The following is a 24,696-nucleotide window of genomic DNA, read 5'->3' as shown; positions in this document are numbered from 1 at the left end:
AATTAAAATTTTAAATAAATTAAATGTAATTTTTTTTTCAAAATTGTAAACTTCAAAGAACATAAATTAAATTAAAAAATAAATATTTTTAAATTAAATAAAATATGTTAAATAGCCATCAAACTTTTTCAAATATGAACTTAGAGATAAAATTCACACGTTCCAGTTGGAATTTGAACTCAGTACCTCTCAGATAGAAGGCGATACTATTCAACCACGAATACACATTAGATGGAGAAGTTTGTTAGTTTAAGTGTAAATGAATTGAAACCTTAAAGGGAATCTCTACCCAAGGGCAGATCAAGCTGCTAATGTGCTCCCTATCCAAGGTTTTCAATCATGCTCGTTAATTTAGGCTTAATAGAACTTAATAGCACTTTAGGCTTAATAGAACTCAGAATTCGAAGCTTATATGATCTTGGAATTAATTATAAGTACACAAAAATATTTTACGTTTACTACTGCTGCTGGTATTCGACATCTTTCCATTAAAAATCTATATATATATTTCTCTTACACGGCGATAAAAAAAAGGCCTCATTACAACTCCCCGAATGGCAACACTAGAAAATTGACCAATCATTGCCGCTAACAATGTCACATGCCAAATCTAGCTTAGATGGCTCAACATATAGCGCTTTTAAAAACGGAAACTGAAATAACCAGAGAGAGCATAAGCTAGGCAGAAAAGAGTAGTCGAATTTATTTGTTTTACTAGAATTTATTTGTTTATGCTGGTTTTTCCACTGCAATTCACTTATTTCAATTTTTAATAGACTTAATTATAGCCAAAATTTTAACCTTTTTAAAGAGATATCAGTTTTAGAAATTTTATCTTAAAATTTTATACTATAGCACATTTCTAATAGGTTTAACGAATTACACGTCATTTATTTGAATTCAAATTTATTTTAATGACGTAGTATTTACTGAAAAGATGTAATGTTTTTTTTTTTTAAAAAGTTGTTATATGGATTTGAATAATTGTTCTGAATTCTTAGAATTTTGTACTTTTGTAATGTACCTAAGTTAGTAGCGAACGAAGCGAGCTTAGTTTGCGAAGCAAACCATATAAGATTGCGTAGCAATTTTCGGGGGTTGGCGAGCGTTAGCGAGAAGGGGGCGCAGTTCACTAGTGTGAATTATTTTTTTAAGTGCTAGGATATTTTCATTTGAAAGATAATAATATGCAGCTAAAGATTTAAAATTTCTGATTAAAAAAAGTGCAAAAAAATTAAGTATTATTGATTATTAAATACATAAAGTTTAAGTTTCAATTAGATACAAGAAATTTAGGTAAAATAAGAGTTTTATAGTTTTAAACGTCCTAAAATTAAAATGCCATTGAGACAAATAATAATAAACATATTTTTGTTTAAAAATACGTGTGCGGTTTAAATAAAGCATTTCTTTAATTTTTCATAACTTAAGTTTGTCTGCATATTTGTTCGCAGCACACATTTGTACTTCATAGTTGAAACTATACTATTAGCCGACCGGACTGCGTAGGGGGCAGGGAACTGTCCTTGCATCAGAAAGGTCCTGGGTTCGAATCCTGGGCAAAACATGGATGTCTGTTTCTCTCTGTGTGTGTTCTATGTCCTTTCTCCTTTGTGTGTGAATGTGACCCACCCGGTAAAATGGTTGTGGTTGTGTGAATGGCGTGGCAGAAGTCGAATTCCTGGCCGTAGATGGCGCCACTGAAAAACAGGAACAATTCTCACCACCACTGCCTAAACAGGCATACGACAAAAAAAAAAAAAAAAAAATATATATATATATATATATATATATATATATATATATATATATATATATATATATATATATATATATATATATATATATATATATATATATATATATATATATATATATATATATATATATATATATATATATATACTCTTAGCGAGCTTCCGTTTCTTCTCATGATGCATCAGCTTTTTTTAGCATTCTGTAACGATGCTGTTCTCATGACAGCGCATCATTAAAACAATTGAAAACACATAAAAGAACACAATTTTTTTAATTTTACATGTGAGCAACTCAGAGTAGAAGGTTCGATAAAAGTAGAAGGTTCAATAAAAACTTGATAAATAAAAACTAAACATAAAATTATAAATACATGAAAATTTTTTAAACAACCATGTCAATTTAAAATTGAATTATGCATAAATATGCCAAAACTAAGATAAACTGCAGATTTCATGGTGATTTTTTTCAAAAAAAATTGCTTTTTTTTATAAACGAAAGCCTTTCTACAGTTAATTTTAATTCAAATTGCGTGCTGAATAAATTTAACAGACATAGCGTGCTGAAAGTGATTGAAATTTTCTGAGATCTGTTGGAACTTCCTGCTGAATTCTGAAATTTCCTCTATCAATTTGCATCATACGTAAATAAGGTCTTTATCATTAAGATATTAAATGGTACTTTCCTCCTAATCAAGAAAAGGAGAAACTCTGAAAAACACAATTTTTCAAAGACGTTCCCAACATTTTACAATTATGTAAATAATAAAAGAACTTGTTTCACTTATAACATTACTCAGTTATGAGAAATTTAAAAGGAAAAATAAGAAATGATGGATTATTAGGTAATGTTACAAAATTTTTCTAATAAATATCTCATTTTCGATAATACAAGTGTTAATAATATGCTTCGAATTATAATTTCCTTAATATTGCAGAATAAAAAGCGGGACACCTTAATGACTCTTGATCTAATGGTCGAATTACACTTAAGATATGATCATAATGGTATTAAGGTATAATCATAAATATGCTTATTAATTAGTGGAGGCGATGTTTAAAATACGAAATCCGTATTTTCTTTGAATGTGCATACTTTTTTCGACAGATTTCACATTTTCGGACTTCAAAATAGGGGGTATAACTGCAATCTGGAAACTATAGCTGCAACAATATGATATGGACAGTGGATGAAAGTTCGAAAAGTCCTTTAATGTTAATTTTCATTTTAGCTAAGTTCACGTTTTCAAAGATGTCGTATTTTTTAAATTTTAATTCTATTAGACCGATTCTTTTCAAATTTTTGATTTCGATTTTTAAAATTGCGCAGATTAAAATGGTTGAAAATTTAATAGACTTTACTATTTTCACTAACTTTTCAACCGTTAGCAAGTTGTGTTCGGTGTTGATTCAATTTTGCAGTTCTATTCAAAAAGTTAATGATTTTCAGAAAGCGTTTAAGAGATAGAGCAAAAAAAGTAAAATTTTAAATTAACATTAAGGAGATTTAAACGAGAAAGTTCATTTTTGTGTCTTATTTCGTAACTTAAAATACCGTCTACACTACTTATTCATTAAATTTAATGAACAGAAAAAAAATTTAAAAGGCAAAAACTTTAATGACTTTATGTTACAAAAAGAACTTTAAGAAATAATGTACATTTCTCATCGCATATTCTAAGTACAATGGAATTAATCAATGGGCTCAGTAAACAGCTATATTATAGCTTGGTATTTCTATCAATTGTATGACTAACTACTTTAAACTTTACTAGAAATACATTCGGAAGAGTTAGGTTGGTATATAAGTAGGTACTTTATCTAAGTGGTACTAGAACTACGCAATGGGCTATTGGCGACGGGTCTGGGAAAATCCGAGGCTAATCTGAAGACATGTCATCGCAATTTTGATCCTCTGCAGAGGAGATGGCTCCTCTGCTTTGCAAGCCCGACGACTTGCACTCCGCTAAATCAAGCACTTTACGGTAGAACAGTTTAACGATGACCCATACCGTGCACCCTCGGTCCCTACGCAGGCTGATCACCCACCCGCTTACTGACTACCGCCAGTGATGCTTGACTTCGGTGTTCTACTGGAAACCGTCTCTTTATAATCAGTCCCATGCGGGACATTATTCTTCAACACTCAACAAAAAAATCCTGAAATCACTTTTAAAACAATCACCAAATTATTTAGATACAATGAACAAAAACACGATTTTACTGTAGCAAAATATATTTTAAGGTTTAACTCCAACACTCTCTTTTGTAAATAAGTTTGCTTCGTGTTATTTTTTATTTTATTAAAAAAACTTGCGTCGGACATTTTTTAATCTGCATGAAATTTTCACTGCTTTTGTGGACTTTGAAGTCTTTTGTCACTTGTGGACCTTTATAGGGACTTTCTGTTATAATGTCGTAAGTTAATGATCATATCTCTTTCAACTCAACGCCTGCCAAAAAATATAAAATTATAACCCTCGTTTTCCCGATTTCGAAAATAAGAATACATTTATATCTAATGTTCACTTCACAATATATATATATATATATATATATATATATATATATATATATATATATATATATATATATATATATATATATATATATATATATATATATATATATATATATATATATATATATATATATGTATATATATATGTATATATATATATATATATATATATATATATATATATATATATATATATATATATATATATATATATATATATATATATATATATATATATGTGTATATATATGTGTATATATATATATATATATATATATATATATATATATATATATATATATATATATATATATATATATATATATATATATATATATGTATATATATATGTATATATATATATATATATATATATATATATATATATATATATATATATATATATATATATATATATATATATATATATATATATATATATATATATATATATATATATATATATATATATATATATATATATATATATATATATATATATATATATATATATATATATAAATTGCTAAACTAACAAAACAAAAATTAGATTGATTGGTCTTTTTCAATGAAAAGCTCGCTTCCTTCTAGTTCAAATAAAAGAAACTTAAGAGTTAAAGTTTTGTATCATAACAAGATAACAATCAAAATGATTTGACATTTTAGAATTTCTAGTTTGACTACATTTTAAACTATAATTTCCGAGTTAATTATTTTGCATTCTCCTAAATGCTATTTTTAAACATTAATTGAAAGTCAAAAGGGAGAATTTTCTTTTGTTTTGGCGAAACAAAGTATTACTATTTTCCTACCATACCGTCATCACGAAGTCTTCATGATGTTTTGACAATTATTTAATACGATAATAAGTAATGAAATATGCAACCAATTCACGTTTTCTTTTCATTGTTAGATATCTGACGTAAATTGATTCTGGTTTCAACCATTCGTATTGTAATGTTATGTAAACAGAGAAGATTTTCCTTACATTTGCGTTTATGTCAGATATTTCAATGTATGATAAATAATTGAATCGCTATGCATTCATCAAACTTTCATTAAAGGTGTGTAATTAGATTTTTTCCTAGTCCCTTGTTCTTCTTTTTAATTCTTTTTATCAAATAATTAATTAATGAGTTTCATTTACATGACATTTCTTTCGAAGTTCTTATCAAACAGTTTTATCAGGAAATTATTATAATTAATTTATACATTTGGCACTTACTATCTTCGTTTTAAAATTATGTTCTATTAATTGACTTGTTTACAAAACCACCAAATAACTTATAAACAGTTCATCTAAAACATGAAATAGGGGAGAGGGGGGCACATGTGAACAGGGGGCACATGTGAACATGGTATGTTTTACCAATATGATTTGAAATAAAAAATCTCGAAAAATTTTCAATTGATGGCAGTACTAGTCCTACCTCTCTGAAAAACTTTCAGAACAATGAGACATTTTGTTGGTCTATTCTGACAATTTCTTTGTATCAGCTGGTGTTGCATATATTATAATCGCTCGCTTCTCCAAGTGAAAGCATAATATAAATCAACTAATAAACTAAAATTAACTATTGCAGATCATTATATGAACATTCAGGTAAGTTTATGACAATTATTCTTTTTTTTTTACTCAATTAAAAGTTCTTTATTTTTCAAGTTAGGTTTAAGAAGGACGATGGGGGCACTTGTGAACAAAACATCTGGGGCAGATGTGAACAGTTCACAAGTGCCCCTACATAGTATTAAGATTATTATCCTCATGATATTATAAGTTTAAAAAATATGTATGCATTTAAAATTATCATTATTTAATTTTCCATAAGTAATTTATTAATTTTTCCTTTAAAAATTTTTTTATTATTAAATGGTTGATCGCGCATCACGCATATGAACTGATACACCTGAGAAAATAGAATTGTTAAAGCTACAAATGAAAAGATAGAAAAAATGAAAAAAAAAGCATGAAAGAGTATTAGAGAAGAAAGAAAAAGGCCCATTACAACACCAGTGGAACATGAAGTTGCGAAAAACCCAATTACGGATAAATTATTGTACAGCTGAAAAATTATTTTCTTATTGACAGTACTGTTGCACAATTTAAATTCACATAGTAAGCTACAACCCCCTCAGTATAATGCGTATCTATATCTGTTATATTAAAGATTTTTTTTCTTTGAAATATGATGATTGCTTTGTGTTTTTAATCTTGTTCATATGTGCCCCAGGCCTGTTCACATGTGCCCCCAATAGGGGCACATGTGAACAATTGAAGTCATTTTTCTAAAATATTATAAAGTAAAGAAATATTTTATTGAAAAATCTCAAAAAATTCCACAAGACAAAGAAAATACTATTTAAACATATGGATTTTTTTACTATGAAAAATTGATGATATTTTTCGAAAAGTGAAGAAATAAAAAAAATTGTTCACATGTGCCCCCCTCTCCCCTACTTCTCTACAAAAATATTTCTCTAGTGCATTTTTTGAAATATATGCCAAAACATTTCTGAGTTATGCTTTTTTAAATATTTTATCTAGATTGCAATTGTAACCTTTCTGGAATACATTAATAGCAGATGCAAAGTGTGAAAAAAATATTTCGAATATACTCATAAAATATTATTTAGTTCTGATTCTATAATAAATTAATTAACCTAGAAAAACGCTGGTCCTAAAAACATGAAATATTTCAGTGATTTTTCCACTTTTTTTTTCAATTTTTTTTCCTTATTTCCTTAGACTGATATCTAGTACCGTTGGCTTCTATTGCTTTTAAGTACGTAACGTACGTAATTTTGAGCTATAGCGTTAAGTACGTAATTTTTTAGCTATATCGACGAACCAAATCTTTTACAATTAAACAACACATTCAATTCCACTCGTAATAGTTTGATGGGAAGATTTCTGATATTTAAAATATAAATATTTTCTGCAACGTAGCATTCTCACTATCTGAATAATTTTCACAACCTCAGAAAGTTTAGTCAAAATGGTAAATAAAAGCTTGCAAAAAAAATTTCTTTTTTGCTGTCTGTATATCTCTATTTTTATTAATACTTCTACACTTTAAGACATACATAAAAACTGGAAATTATTTGAAACGTTTTTGCACGTTGCATTGCTTGGGGATAATTACGCTCAGCAAAAACACCCATTAACCAAAGTCTAATATCATTAATTATTAGCTTTTCAAAAAAAATTGTTTGATATAGTAAAAGCTATGTTCTCCCGAAATTACTTTTAAAAATATCCAGAATGCAAATAAGCCGGTATGTACAGTGCGCAAAAAAAAACAGACCACTCTAAATAACTTTTGAAAATACCTTTTTTTTACGATGGATTCGGATTTCTGACTCCCAAAATATTGGGGATAGCCACAATCTGAGACATATGATTCCAATAGTTTGATCAGGAGATCGGTCCAAAGTTTTGACCCATTAATGTTAATTTTACATTTTGCTTATTTAGATATATCTCGAAACAATTTTAAGTAAATTGAAAAATTTTTGCTCGCAATTATAAATTTTTCCTTGATTAAGGGTAATTCCACTCAAAAATAACCTTTATTAAATATTTATTATCTTTTATCATTTTATTTATCAATGGTCAAAAAAATTTTAATTGTAAGGTATACAATTTTTTTAAATCAATTTAAAAAACATAATTTTACAAGACAAAAAGCAAAATTTGGGCAAAATTGATTGAATTGCTCCCGAGAAATTGAATTTCAAAAAAGTCATATATTTTAAATTCAATTTTTAGGGAACTATTCGACCGATTTTACACAAATTTTGTATTTTACATGTAAAATTATAGTCTTTAAATTCTTTAAAATTATTTTCTTTGAAAAAAATTATAAATATTCAATAAAGGCTTTCTTCATGGAATTTTATAACTGTGTGCAAAATTTTTTCAATTCTGTTAAAATGTTCTCGAGATATAACGCACGAAAAAAATAAAATTAACAATAAGTACCCAAAAAATAAAATTAGCATTAAGTGGTCTAAACTTCGGAGCGCTCTCCTGATCAAAATATTGGAACCATATTTTCTCGTTTACTTCCACTCCCTATAGTCTATACTATGGGGTCAAAAATCTGAATCAGTCGAAAAAAATACATATTTAATCAGAGAAAGTGCTTTATTGCGTATGATTTCGAAACTTAAAATATCGTCTACACTTATTAATTAGCATATTCGAGATCACTCCTCAAACCATTTAAGATTGAGTCCTGGAACGTGAAAAACCGATCATTAGATCAAAAGTTAGTCAAGGTGGTACGTTTTTTGCGCACTGTACGTGTCGGCATTAATAAAAGAAACTCAAGATTGAACTATGCTGTCTTTATAATTACACGGAGAACAAAAAATCTGGCAAAATCACCATACTGTATGGTAATGACATGTCTAGTGGGAAAAAAACATAATTCCGGTTAAGAAAGAACAAATTAAACGTTATTTATACCATTCATTTGATAACTACTGAATAACGAACATTTTGTTGTTCTCATGGAGCCTAAGACACGGTAAATTTTACCATATTCTGATAGTTTTGACCAAACTTTTTTCTCATTATACGGCCAAAGTTTACTACAATCTGAATTATAACAAAATTTTCGTTCAATTTGAGCCATAGTATCATGTAATCAAGTTTACTGTGCTTCAAATTAGCTGTGATATGATTCAAATTAGTACTACATTAAAGGTTACTGCAAATTTGAAACACTAAACACTCTTCAAAATTTTTAACTATGTAGGATACAATTTTAAAAAAAGTTGTTATAACTTGGTCAATAACGTTTATATAAATAAGCTACTGTCCTTTATCAATAACTTTAATGACCTTTATAATGGGCATGATTATGGCAACTTTATGTGCATGAATATTTATCTGCCTACTTGTTCCGTTATAAATTTATATTTTCCCTTATGTTTATGTGACTCTTCAATGCTAAACACCTGACTAAGTGCAAAGTACTCAGAAATTGTAATGATCTGCCTCAAAAGAATTCGAAAGCTTGAGAGCTAATGACATGATAGCCAAGGCTTGACATTTATCAACAACCTAATCTTTATAACCCTTATAACTTTTTATCTTATCCCTTAACATTTTTTTACTATATTTTATAAGAAAGGTTAAAGGATAAGATGAAATGCATTTGATTTTTTTTTTTCGAAATCGAGCCTCCAAGTTATTCGTTGTCCTTCATGCATATAAACATATTCAAAACTACTGGAACATACTATTGTATTCTAAACAATGGTAAACTCACCGCCATAATAAATGTAATTCTATCTCCATAGTGACCTCCAGTAGAACACGCTAAGGAAATTGTGGATATGTTTTCAAAAATTTCATTTCCTTAATTGAAGTCAAAAGTTCGATTTCCTTAAAATGGGCATGTATTTCAATTTGTGTGTTAAGATAATAACAGCAAATAAATTAAATGTTTACACGCTATTGCGTACTAACTAGTAGAATAATTCTTCAGATCTTGCAACAAGTGTAAATAAGTTGAAAGAACCCAACATATATAACACATGAATGGAAAAAAAAGTTACCAACTTTAGACAAAACTGAAGTAATTAAAAAAAATAATAAACAAATAGCCTATACTTATTGCAATTTTCTCTGAAATGTAAATATATTGTTTTTTCAGGTGCAGCGTAAAACTCTAAGTTCGTTAATTTGATGCAAAAAAGAGTACTAAATGTTAGTTTTCTTTTCCTGAGCAAAATGTAGATTTTGACGTCATGGTATTGATTTTAAAATTTTCTTTTGCATAATTAAAACAATGCTGTTTTAATACTATGGCCAGTAAAAACTATATATTCTATTAAAACTAATTAAAGGAGAAGGCATACATTTAAGCAATCACTTATTGAAATTAGAATGCATTTAATATGACATATCGGGATGATAAGTTAAATTGCAGATGTCCTTTAAAATCTCCAATCAAAAGTATAAATATTTTTGCTTCATTTATTTCCTATTGATTAGTATTATAGCCTGTAAGCTTTGTACAAAACATTTTTCAAACATTGTTGATAAGTATTTTTAAATGTATAGAAATTTCAAAACACTTGTTATAAAATTAATATTGAGTTCAAAATAAGATAAAGGATTAACTATTTATGAGAAAAATGTTAATAAATTAAAACTGCTAAAAATTCAAAATATTTTTTTAATTCCTAGAAAATATTTTCGAATCTACACCTACCGCTAATTATTAAAAAACAATTCTCATTATATATTCTAACTAATGCCTTGGTGGGTCAGGGGAAAGGACATCCTCATTCCAATGAGGTGAATCGGGTTCGAATTCTAGCAGTGGCTGGTCGATACGAATTCCGCACCCTGCTCGCACCGACCACAAGGCTCACGTAAAATATCCACAGTGATAGACGGATCATGGGTTCGAATCCCCTTTCCGTCAGACAAACCATAGGAGGTTTTCGTGGTTTTCCTCTCCAAGTACCGCAAATGGGGGCTAGTTCCATTAAAAAATCCTGCATCAAGGCAAATTTCTCCCAATACTGGATCCAGGAGCTCCCTAATCTTCTGGATTGGGTTCAAAATTGCAAGGCTACAGATTTTAACATTAGTAATCGCAAGCCCAAAATTGGATGGACTGTTCCACTTTAACGACGGTTATAAAATAAAATGTACATTCTAACCTACAATATATTCCTTCAAAAATATCGTAGGAAACTACGATATATTCCTACGATATTTTTGAAGGAATACGATATATTTTTCAAAAGTTTTCCCTCATGAGTCCCATTAGGGAAAACTTTTAAGACTAAATCATTATTTTGCTCCCGAATTTATTCCTCATGGTTTTGTGAACACTTCAAAAATGACGTGGGATTAAATAGTCAAAGTAGTCTAATAATAATAGATAAAATAATTAAACTAGATAGATAAATTTTTATTAGATAAATTAAGCATTGCAGCATTATTACGGTGACTTTGATATGCTACAATATATAGTTCGAACAACAAATAAGAAATTAATTATTAGCTATCAACACATTTCTTATTAAAAGTTAATGTAACTTTGTATCAAAAATAATTCGATTCTTTCAAGAAATAAATTTAACTTATTTTTTTAATTATTACTTAAAAACAGTTTTTTACTAACATTAGGAAACATTGATTGAATATAATTTCCCATTGTTATTAAATTTCAGTTAAAATCTTCTTTTTTTTCGTAAATACTACATGTCTTTAACAATATATTATTTTAAGTAACATAAGTAAATACTTAAATAACTTCAGCTTTGAAAACCGAATTTAAATTGACATGAAATGGCTAATACTATAGCCGATTTGTATCACATTATTGTTAATAATAGTTATGAAATAGTATTTATAATAAATTATGTTAATCATATGGAGAGTATTCTTGAAAAATTTATTAAATTTCCAGAGTTTCCACACTGAGAAAAGAAATATGGTCAAAACTACCAGAGTATGGTAAAATTTACCTTGTTTCTGGCTCTATGGAAGACCGAAAACCTCGGTAATTTATAACCGAAGGGCTTTAGTAAAAATTTTGGTAAAATTAACAATTAAATATGGTTTTATAATGTACGTTTAAATTTGGTAAACGGGGTAAAATTTTGTACTTTTATCATGATACCTTAAAGTATGGCATAAAAACCATTTATTTGGCTATTCTTTGGTAAGAACTATAATTTTAAAAACCTGAATATCCGGGAAATTGTTACCATATGAACAGAGAAATTACTAAATAAGTGGTTTAAATACCGTATATTTTGGATTTATTACCAGATTATTTTTTAACAGAAATGTCATTACGGTACGGAAATGTTAGTACGGTAATTTTACAAAAGGAGAATTCTTGTCTTTGTAAGGAGAATGTGTCTTCTTCTTCTTTGTAAGGAGAATTCTTTACAACCACGAAATTTACAAAAAAATAAGACAAATTCGGTGGGACCGACATTGTGAGAAACTAGGAAAGAGGTGGGACCGACATTTTAAAGCTTCACGCATTAGGTGGCTGGGCCACCTCTTCAGAAATTCTGATTCCCTGCCAAAAAAGTGACTTTTTCCACAATTGAAGGGACGAGACGTAGGGGACGACCACCTACAAGATGGATAGACGATGTTGAAAAGGATCTCAAGCTATTGGGAGTCAACCGATGGCGGGCCGTCGCACCGGACAGGGCCAGAAGGAGGAAAATCTGCGAGTCAGCCTTGGCCTGTGAAAGGCTGTTGCGCTTATGAAGAAGAAGAATTTTACAAAAATATTTGGCATTCTGTATAAAAACTGATAAAACAGATAGTAATAAATTTTTTAAAGAAATGTTAACATATGAAACTGCTTCGATGAACGAATAGAAAAGCTATTACATTAAAATGATAATCATAGATGCACTTTTGTGTGCAGAACTCAGTTCAGAGTTTATGTTTAAAAAAAAATAGCATTAATTTTAAAAACAACCTTTAATTTGATGTGTGATAAGTTTTCTTTGCTTGATCCCATTTATTAACTGACACATTTGTTTCTAGATTATAGATATCACAGTTAATTTCTTCTTATTAATATAATCCATGTCTTCGTCGTCATTTTTAGTCTAAGTTTGCTTGGTAAATAAATTCAAACTAGTGGTTTGAGTAACAGAGTGATTTTGTACTTTATTTTTGCACTAAATGGTGTCTTTTTTTCTGTTTCTACTGCACCGATTATTAAAAACATTTTTGATAATTTTTTTTGGTTATTTTTGCTCTTATAACATTTTAACGTTTTTGAATTGTTGTTATTTTTCTTTAATTATTTTAAAATAAACTTTACAATAAAGTTATGTTTGAAAGTGAAATATTTGACAGAAATAAAGGAATTTATTGACAAATTTAGAACCAAATGAATATTTTTTTCTAAAGAAAGATTAAATCACGGACATTTTTGACAAAGATTGTTTGAAAATAACCAAACTATTTTACTATTAGATTTTAAACTATTTTCTCATATTCGTATAAGCAAATGTATTCCAAAACAAAAATAAAAAACGAATAACATACTCTTATTTTTAATAAATGATTAAAAACTACTTAAATTAAAAAGATAAACATTAAAAAAACATTTTTAACTAACTATTGTTAAAATATGTTTGTAAAAAAATGTAATCTGCGTTTTCTATATTAATCAAATGCTTGGAGCTAAAAATTTAATATTTAAAATTGAAATATTTAAGATACCGTTTTTAAAAGCAATTAAAGTGCAAAACAATTGCATTTCCATATTAGCAAAAAAGATCTTTCAGTTTATTGTTTTGTTGTCTAGTGAAAATTTCGGAAAATTTCAAAATATCTATCGGTAAACAATGCTATGAAACAGTTTGATAAAAAATATCACTATTGTTAAAAGCATGTAATATCACTTTATTGCCCTTAACACTTCAAATCTAAATTATTGGCTAGTTTAAGGAAAACTAAATCAATAACGCAAATGGAGACCAACTATACTCCATTGCAAGTTAATAAAGGACCCTTTTACGGTATAAGATTTTAGTAATCATCCGCGACTGTGTTTTATCTCATTATAAAATTATACAAATATGCTTTCAAAACAATTTAAAGACTTTTAAAATTTAAACACGCCTGACATAAATTTAATTCGCACTATCTTTTATGATGTATACCATAGAATTATTAAAAAAAGGGTTACAGTTTCGATGTCTTATTAGTATCCTAGACTTGGCGATATGATTCGATCAGTAAGAAGAACATTCTTTCTTGAAGAAAAAAAACTATATGACTTTGCAAGAGCATTGGATTTTATTAGACCACTAAAACTGGCGGGTTTAATGCTGACTCCTCCTGAACAAATCAAATGTCAGATAAGGTATTTTTACTTTTGTTTCACTGTAAAAGAAAATAGTCTGCAAGAAACAATATTTATTATGCGAAAAGAAAGATGTATATTTGTTATGATTTTTAAACATCATTTTTATTAATTCCTTGTATTTGTTAATAGATTAATAGAATAGATAATTCAATAATTTTTGTTTTTCTTATTTCTCACGATTTAAGAAATCAAGCAAAAAGAAGACTGTACAACGTCGTTTTAAGAGTTGGCAATGTTGATATACGTTCTCGCTGGGAGCGTGGCATCCATTTACCTAACACTGAAATGCAAACAGGCTCTTTCCATAGTGATAATGTTTTTCTCTTAACTTGCAACAGAGTATAGAAAGTTCGATTTATTTTAGATTAAATTGAAATACTTCTATTGATATGCATCTGCGAAAGCTTTGTAAAATTTTACGTCAAAAAAAACATCAACAGGAAAGTTATATACAAGATTTTCCCATACCCCATAATTAAGAAATAATCATAGACATATCTCTCTCATTTGATTCATCATGTTTGCTTATCAGTTAAATCCTTATTTTTCTAGACATCATGACTTTAAAAATTACTTTAATCGTATGCATTATTCAAAGCATGCTTCAGATCATATCTTTTAAGTGGAATACATTGTTAAAAATAATACATACGAGCCAAAGAATTGATAGTATGTAAACAAATTATCTATCTCAGAATCCCTGAATACAGTTAAATTGATTAAATCGTCTGCAGGACGTAGCTTGGTTTTTAAATAAGAGCATTCTAACAAACTCATTCACGTAAATCGTTCTATAATAATTAAATTCGAGAATGATTTTAGAGTAATTTCGATTTTGTTCCATGCATTTCTATTTACTTAAGTAAATGTCAGTATCCTTTATTTCGTAGGATAAGAGCCCTGTATTTATCAGCAAGTTAAACTGTTAAATCTTGCCCCACTGGAAAATATGTTAATCAATATCAAGAGGCATTATCATTTGCTGGCTGAGGTTTTTCTAGCTTTAAGGGGAAAATAATTGGTTACATGTTTTCTGAAGCGTTGAGGAATCAAATATTTATCTCTAGTGCTAAATTTAACATTAAAAGTTAGTAAAGTTTGGTAAAACCCAAGTTTGGACTAAAAAGTTAAGCAATTTTAGTTTGTAGGAAACCTTATGGTAAAGGAGAAAATTATTATAAATAAATACGAGTAAATAAGTAAATAAATTTAAATGAATAAATAAATAGATGAATCCAGTTTTACGGTGCCTCTGCCCTTAATATCAAGACAGTGTCAACATCCATTTCAGGAAGTTCGGACAGCCTTGGTGCTTAAGAGTTAAGCTACTAATTTTATTTAGCTTTGTTCTGACATTTGTACAGTGCACCAAAAAAAGACAGACCACCCTGAATAACTTTTGCTCTAAAGATCGGATCTTCACATTCCAAGACTCACTCTAAATGGTTTGAAGGGGTCACTTCAAATATTCTTTTCTTATTAATAAGACGATATTCTAAGTTAAGACATTTTTTTTTTGGTTAATGGCGGGCACTTGAGTCTATTTCCCATTGCCCTCAGAAATGCCAGAATTACTACTCTCTTCTCGTTACCCAGTGAGCATCTATGGCTAAGCCACGGCTGTCTAGTAGCGTCGCCCACGTCATACAACCACAAACCCGTTTATAGGGCGGGTTACATTCACACAATCACACAGAAGAAAGGACATAGAACACAGAGAGATTGGATTGCATGGGACTCTCTAAGGAGGATCTCTTTAGCAATCCTCTCAATCCTTCGACTTCCTTTCAGCCAACGAGCTCATGGATCTTGTCTGACTCCGTCAGACAGTGAGGATAATTAACAACAACAACAACAAAGAGAGAGAGAAAGAAACACCCATGCCCTGAGTGGGGTTCGAATCCGCAACCATCGGCTCCGCAGTCAGGCACACTAACCACTCGGTCACCTGGTCAGCTAGTTAAGAAATCAAACACAAAAACTTACTTTTTCTGAATAAACTTGCCTTTCTTTTTTTCAACAGATTCAGATTTCTGATCCCCAAAATATAGGGAATAGCCGCGATCTGGAAAATATAGTTTCAACAGTTTAGGCAGAAGATTGCTTCAAAGCCTGGACCTCTTAATGTTAATTTTACACTTTGCGTATTTCGCCATATCTCTAGAGCTTTAAGTGAATAGAAAAAATTTTGCTCACAATTATAAATTTCAAGAAATAAAATTCAGTAAATATTTAATATTTTATTTAATAATAGTCTGAAAAATTTGAGGTGTAAGATATACAAATTTTTACGCCCTTTTAAGGTATTTAATTTTGCATGGTAAATACAAAATTTAAACGATATCGGATGAATAGTTCCTGAGAAATTGAATTTTAAATATGCGACTTCTTCTACAATTTAATTTCTCATGAACTATTCAACCGATTTCACTCAATTTTTTTATTTTGCCATGTAAAATTACCTTTTTTTAAAATAATGAAAGAAATTGTATATTTTGCAGTTCGAATTGCTTACTATTATTAAATAAAATAATAAAAAGAAATAAATATTTACTATAATTTATTTTTTGCATGGAATTATATTTGGATAAACGAAAATTTGAAAAAAATTTTCAAACCGCTTAAAAAGGTCTCGAGATATGGCGAAACAAGCAAAAAGTAAAATTAACATTAAGGGTTCCAAACTTTGGAGCATTCTCCTGATGGAACCATATTTCTCAGATTGCGGGGTCAGAAATCCGAATCAGTTAAAAAAAAGATCTATTTAATCCTAGGTCTATTTGATTTGCAATGCTTGCGCCAAAAATAATTTTAAACAGTTCTAGCGTTTGTAAATGTTTCTAATTTTGCCTATACAGACACTCATAAATTATAGTTTCCAAACAAATTAAAATAGGAACTTTCCTGATGTTGTACCAAATACAAGTTTCTTTATAATTTGACGTTGATTATGGTGATTATAAACAAACCGTGTAGGATTTTCCCAAGTAAACGTCAAAAACAATTTTTCAATGAAACAAAATAAATCGCTTTTCAAAAGGATGTATTCGTAAACATACAATGACAGTTAATTTATTTTTAAAAAAATAAAATGAGGTTCATTCATTTATATTATATGAGCGATTTCAATCTGGCTTTTTGCTCTTTTTATAGCATTTGATTGTCAGTTTCTTTGAATGATCCGTTTGAGAAAATAAAGGGAAAAGTTCAATTTAGTTATTATTTTTCTATTCACAGTTTTCCTTTTTAATTGCGACCAAAATGACGGCTAAATTGTTTCAAATTACAATTTTAAATAATATTTTTGTAATCTTATTTTATAATGCAAAATGTATGGGCATGCGTATTAAAACAATTTTCTAAGCATGTTTCTGTTGACAAAAATTTAAATGAATCAATTTCTAATTCATTATTTTTTTTTAGAACAGTATTTATATTTTTAAATAGAGTTCCAAAAATGCTTTCTTTAAATATTCTTTGGAAAGAGGATATGTACTTCAAATTTCGCCATATAATAATAACCCTTTATTAATACGTTTAAAAGAACAGTGAGCAAAAAATGCACGAACCACCCTGAAAAACCTTTAATGTGAAGATTGGATCTTGATGTTCTAGGACTTTATCTTAATGGTTCGTGAAGGTAATCTCAAATATGCTAATTAATTATCATAAACGATATTTTAAGTTATGAAATCAGGCATAAAAACGAATTTTCTCTGAATAAACATGCCTCTTTTTCGATGAATTCGGATTTCTGATTCCTAAAATATGGGTGTAGCCGCAACTGGGAAATGCGGTTAAATTTTATAATTGTGAGCAAAAATATTTTAATTCACTTAAAATGCTCTCTAGCTATGTAAAATCTAGCTATCTAAAGTAAAATTAACAAAAAAGTAAAATTAAAAAAGGATTCAAACTTCGAACCGCTCTTCTGACCACACCATTGGGATTGCTACAACCCCCTATAATTTGGGGGTCAGAAATCCGAATTCGTCATAAAAAGGGTGCGTTTATTCAGAGAAAGTGCGCTTTTGTGTCTAATTCCGCATTTTAAAATACCTAATTGATTAGCATACTTGAGGTCACCCCCCTTGAACTCTAAAGATAGAGTCCTAAAACGTGAAGATTTGATCATATAAGATAAAAAGTTTTTCAAAGTTTTTTGTTTTGTTTTTTTGCTACACTGTACTTTTTACCAATGCCATTTACTATTACTTTTTAACGTTGGTAGATGTTGAATAATATTGTATTTTCAGAAGAGCAGCAATTAACCGACGAGAAAAAAAAGTTAATTAGTGTTTAATAAAATAGAGGTTATCAAGCTGAACCAATTTTCGTCATTTCAAACTATAAAAGTGCTGTTAAAATTACCGACTTTTGGTTAAATTTACCAAATTTTATCACATTTACTACCAAACTGCATGGTAATAGAAACTATGTTTTATTGTTAGTTTTATAAAGAAGCCATCGCCAAGGTGCATCGGTAAAAATTATCGTGTTTTTTGTTGTTCCCATACAGCTAGAGACAAGGTAAATTTTTCCATATTCTGGTAATTTTGACCAGAATTATTATCTGGGCAAATTGTCGGACATCAATTGCAAAACTAAAGACGGAAATTAAACTTGAGGTCAAAAACTTTTTCCAACAAATGTTAGTTTATGTTTCCTAAAGACTTGTTAAGCATGGTAATGCAAGAATTTAGCAGTTCTTATAAATTACAAGAACAACAGTTCTCGTAGTTTGAGTTCAATAGACATTCTCTTACTCAGTTTTCAATGTTATTTGGGACATGCCATCTAATCATGATACCGTGTAAATTAGCTGCTGACTTATTATCATGTCAAATCAACCCATGTTTCCAATAAAGTTGAACTCCAGCATCGTGCACTGAGAAAAAATAGTAAGCAACTTTCAAAATATGTAAAATTTACAGTGTTTCTGCTTCTATGAGAACACTCATTCATTCACACAAAATTCATTTATTCAAAGATAATTCCATTTAAATAATAATTTTTAATTATTATAATTATTATCTTATTATTTTATTTTATAACCATCAAGACAATTTTAAAATGTAAAGTATGCAAATTTTTACATCCCTTTAAAGTATTTAATTTTAAATGACAAAATGAAAAAATCTGAACGAAATAGGTAGCATAATCCAATTTCAAGAAAGTCTCGTACATTTAAAATATGAAAATTAAAATAAAATTAATTTAAGATTAAGCAAAAACTATTCGGCTAATTTGTGCAAATTTTGCATTTTATCGTTTCAAATTACATTATTCAAAATGATGTAATTTTTTTAATATAATTAATTTCTTTACTGTAATCAAGTAAATTAATAATAAAAATGAAAAATTCCACAAAATCACTTTTTACTTGAAAATATCTTTTAGAAAAAGGATTTTATACTTGTGTAAAAACATTTTTTCGATTCGCTTATAAGTTTTTTAAGTCATAGTGATTTACGTAAAAAGTGAAATTAATATCATTGGGTTCAAATTTTCAGCAGTTCTCCAGCCAAACATATTGAGATCATATTTTCCAGATTGCGGCGACCCCTTTATATTAAGGATCAAGAACACGAATTCGTCAAAAAAAGACGTGTCTATTCAGAGAAAGTGCATTTTTATGTATTATTTTGTTAGTTAAAATATCGTCTGTGCTAATTAATTAGCATAGTTAATGTTAGATCCTTAAATTTAACAATTTAAGGTTGATTCTTGGTATGTGAAAATTGTATCATTCGATGAAGATTTATACCAGGTATCCCCTTTTTTCCCCTCTTATTCATATTCTATACAACGCAGAATGATCATGCCAAAAGAATAGTAATAGTAATATCTTTAAAGATTAAATATCAACATCAGACGGCGAACAACATTTTCTACTATATTACTAGCAATCTGACCAATATTATCTAGAAATATGATTAAAAAATGATTAGTCAAATAATATCGCAACTGAAAAATAATTGACTATGTTTAAGTAAACTAATTAAAGAATAATACTTGTCGATACTAAAATTACCACACTCCAAATAATAGAGCGTTCAACTAATTACAAGAAAACTTTTTTATTGTGAGACAATTTCCCGCGATTAAAACACTACCAGATTACATCAAGGAAAATTAGTCAGACAAAGAATAATCTACGACTGCCTACCTTCAAAGCATATGTAAATAGTTTTATAAATACTTGATAATAATAGTTTTTTTAAGCAAAAAATAAACCTAGTATTGTTTTAAAATGATTTACTTGAACGTGAGTATTTTTACCTGGTTCGTTAAACTTGTCGTCTGATATTCAATGCTGCAATTGCGCAACGACAATTTGTAAGGAGCTAATCTGAAGTATTGTTTTTAATGCGCAAAATAAAGTTTTCATTTTTGTTTTCAGCTACATAAAAATGTGTCTTACTTATTCTGCAACGTAATTTTGTTCATAAAAGAGTTTTTTTAAGCAACAGAACTTAATCAATTTTTATTTAGCAAAAATTAGTGTCACAAGTATAGTTCATGCAAATATACGGTATAAGTCATGTTAAAAAGGAGGTTTAACATGCTATAATTCATACAAATATAACAAGTATAGTTCATACAAATATATGGTATACGACATGTTAAAAAGGGGTTTAAGGGTTAGGGGTTCTCTGATTTCTGTACTAAAATACTTAGGAACTGGCTTAAATGTAATTTTGAGTCAATAAATTCAAAAAACAATTTAACTTTCCAAACAAGTGCGAGGCATTTAAAAATACAGTCGGACTTCTATATAACGAACTTCCATTTTCCGAATTTCTCTATTTTGCGAATTTTTTCTAGGAACCAAGGACATTTTGGAAATTTCTTCGTAAAATAACTTCCAAATAGCGAAGTGAATTTTCTATTTAGCGAAATTTTCTTTGATATTCCCTTTCCCTATTTCCCAAAATATTTCAGAACATTTCAAACTTATTAACGCATTTTATAGAGGAAATGACCTTAAATTGATTTTCGAAGCTCCTTAACTTTTAGAGAAAGCAGTAAAATCCCTTTTTGTTTGCATTTCAAACGAAAAACTCAGACAAAATTAATGGATTTTAGCAGTAGCAATTAAACTTAAGAATGCATGTGGTAATGTATGTTTAAAATTACTTTGCAGTTGTAATTTTATACAGCAAATAAATACAGTTATAATTTTATACATAAATGTAGCTTTTTTTTTTTAGTTGAGAATGCATGTAGCATGATAGTGTAACACTGGATAATGTTTTTCTCTATTCTTGCTTTCCATGCAGATTTCTTTTATTTCTAATATTTATGAAATAAATAGTAGATACTAGTTTACAAAATAAAGGTGTATCAGTTTGCTATTTTAATTATGTCCCATGTTTATGAATTTAAAACCTGTTTTGTGTTTAAGTATGTAAAAAGATGATTTTCTGTATAACGAATTTTCCATATAACGAATTTATTATCGGGATTTAGCAACTTTGTTACATAGAGGTCCGACTGTAGTATCATTCCCAAATTTTTTACACCGATTTTAGAGTTTTAGATAAAATTTTTAAGAAACTGGGTGCTTTCAAATAACGGTGCATTTAATCAAAATATAAAATATAATGACGAAAAATAAAAAAACTCAAATTTTCAAATCAATTGTGGAATAATTAAATACTGTTTAATGAATTTTTCAGGGACGTAGAACGAAATTTTTTAAAATTTGAAATGTTTTTGAAAACTCCATAATCGGAGCACCCTATACAATTAATTGTCCATGTATAAACCTCATGTTATCCTATAGGTGGTAATGTTTACTAACATAACAGCTAAATGGATGCCAGCAAGCGACGTCATCTAGGATAAATCGTGGTAGTCATTAAGGCTCCTATACTGGCAGTGGCACTTAACTAGACCTAATATGACTAGACCTTTGGTAAATGCCCGAAATATATACTAGATCTAGTTAAGTGCCATTGTCCGGTATACATTTCCCCAGTATATACCATACTGATGTTTTTTAAGGCTCAGTGCCATTGCCCAGTATACATTTGCCCGGTATGCCCTACACTGATGTTTTTTTAAGGTCAAGGGCCATTGCCCGGTATATATTTGCCCGATACTCGAAACACTGATGTTTCTTCTAATCTATCGTCAGTAAGTATTAAAACATCGAATAAATGTAATCTATCGTCAGTAAGTATTAGAATATTGAATAAACGTAATTATATCCACAAATAAATTAATATCAAATCGGATGTAATAAATATTTCGGACATTCACCAAAGCGACTATGTGATTGTTGACATTCACCGGAGAAAGTCGACATTCTCCAGATTTCGGTCATTCACAGTAGCATGCATTTCTCAAAAATAAAAATTTTATTCTGAAAAAATACTGAGAGTGATTTGGAAATTGGAGATGTATTTAATACTTTGCCACTTTCTCATTTGGCATTCTATAGAATGCCTAGGAAATGTGTGAAATATAAATCGTTTCATACATTGCCGGCTAGTTTTAGGCATTCTATACAATGCCGGATTCCAAGCTTTGTCGGTAACATATATAAACTTCATTAAAAAATAGCTCATGGATTTATTGATGGATGCATCTAGTTCAGCTTAAATGTTGGTGATAATCTCTATGTTGGCAAGTCATAAAAGGTTTATCCCATAATATCAAAAATCGTTATTAAGATTGTTATAAATTACTATTTAGTTTTATGTAGTATTACATGTTTAAAAAAATATGCCAGAATGTTTAAATGAGACTGTCAATGGTATATTTAATATTCAAATAAGACTGTCATTGGTATATTTAATCAATCCCAAATGTTTTAATTTAATTTATTATTTACTTCATTATTTTTTTTAAATAAACTTCATTAAAAAATAGCTTTTGGATTTATTGATGGATGCATCTAATTCAGCTTAAATAATGGTGATAATCTCTATGTTGGCAAGCCATAAAAGGTTTATCCTATAATATCCAAAATCGAAAATCATTATTAAGATTGTTATAAGTTATTATTTAGTTTTATATAGTACTAACTTAATACCCGTTTTTCGCATGGGATGAATAAAAAAAATAAATAAATCAGTACTGAGAAACACAACGAAATCATACTCAAAACTGAAAGACATGTATCGACACAATTAAAAAGCTTGATGGAAGAACCAGGTGAATGACATTTTTAAGAGAGCTAATCAATTAAAAAAAATAACTTAAAGTGGTTTCGCTAATATAGGTATGTTTAATGCAACAGAACTGTTTGAGTATCTTAACATAACTAATTCGTATTGGTTTTTAGTATGCTTGCATGATTTTTATTTCAAATTAGGCAGTGGTTAATAAAATAAAGCAAAGAATTATGAGCTAAACCTTCTAATAAATTCGTAATAAAATAATTCCGATACATGTGCTCTTTCTTCGTTCTGAAAATATCACTTACCTGGTTCTTCCACTAAGTTTTTTAATTACTATAGCAAAAATAAATTCAATTTTTTTAAATTTAATGTTATATGTTGATATCTTCAGCGGCTTAACGTTATTGAAGTAAGCAAAGCTCGTTGTTTGTTATTCATACCATTGGAATAAAGATAAAATGTATTTAGCATCTCTTGGCATGATAATGCTATTGCTCGCTACCAATTTATGATAGTTAAAGTGTACCACTATTAAGTGATTTTCTCAGGTACATATATCTTTCAAGGGGCAGTGAAACTCTTAATTCTAAAGTATCGGCATTAAAACTGATTGGTGCAGTTTTAATAATCACCAAATATATCAAAATAATATTTTGTACCTATAATAGTACTTATAGTTGTACCTATATAGTTGGTACTTATGACATAACCATTCAACATTTGAGTTTATACATATTTGTCAGTGGTAGCCAACTAAAGCCATTTTTTTTGAAACAAAAATATTAGAACTCCATAACAATTTCTTGGAGCATGATCATTTTTCTGTCTGACCTTTAATTTACTGTTAAAATGTTTATAAGTAGTGGTGGAAAAAAATTTCTTTTAATTCTAATTCATTAAAATATTAATACACTATCTTAGCTACCAACCAGAGGACTACTGGAAAAATGATTTCTGAATCTACGGACAGCCCGTTGTCGAATTCTTATCGAAACCAATTCGCCATCTCAACAAATTAAAAAAAAATAACCTCAGAGATATGGTGATGGAGGAATCTAGTTTAGCATAACTGGTCGTGCCAAACTCTGAAGACTTAGAAGATTCTCTTTCATTCGTGAGGTTACGGTTTACCGGAAATTCTAGTCTCTAAAATTATAGTTCTTATTACTGCACATTTAATAAAAAATAAAGCGTCGATTATAAACAAATTTTATGAACCTTCTGTCAGTAGCTCACAAAAATGTTTATTTTATTTTGAGAAGAAAAGAATGGTTACAAAATAATTATTTTTAACATAGCTTATTTTTAAATTTTATCAGTTTAATGATGCTCCAGATGTTTCGATTACACAGTCGTAAAAAATTTTTCTTTATTCATACATTTATAGAGGATATAGTAGAGAATAGTTA

The 24,696-nt window shown here is 28.7% G+C and overlaps 1 protein-coding gene across 1 annotated transcript in view; it reads left to right on the top strand.

The window, feature by feature from the left end:
* The window catches only part of LOC107456327 (SEC14-like protein 2), an 81,647-nt gene that overhangs the window by 965 nt on the left and 55,986 nt on the right, over positions 1-24,696 (top strand). The window lies entirely within an intron of this gene.

This window comes from Parasteatoda tepidariorum, chromosome 7 (genome assembly GCF_982258835.1).
Source record: "Parasteatoda tepidariorum strain Cologne lab strain chromosome 7, Ptep-v5.0, whole genome shotgun sequence".
NCBI classification, from domain to species: domain Eukaryota; kingdom Metazoa; phylum Arthropoda; class Arachnida; order Araneae; family Theridiidae; genus Parasteatoda; species Parasteatoda tepidariorum.
This window is presented reverse-complemented; position numbering and strand designations above follow the sequence as displayed.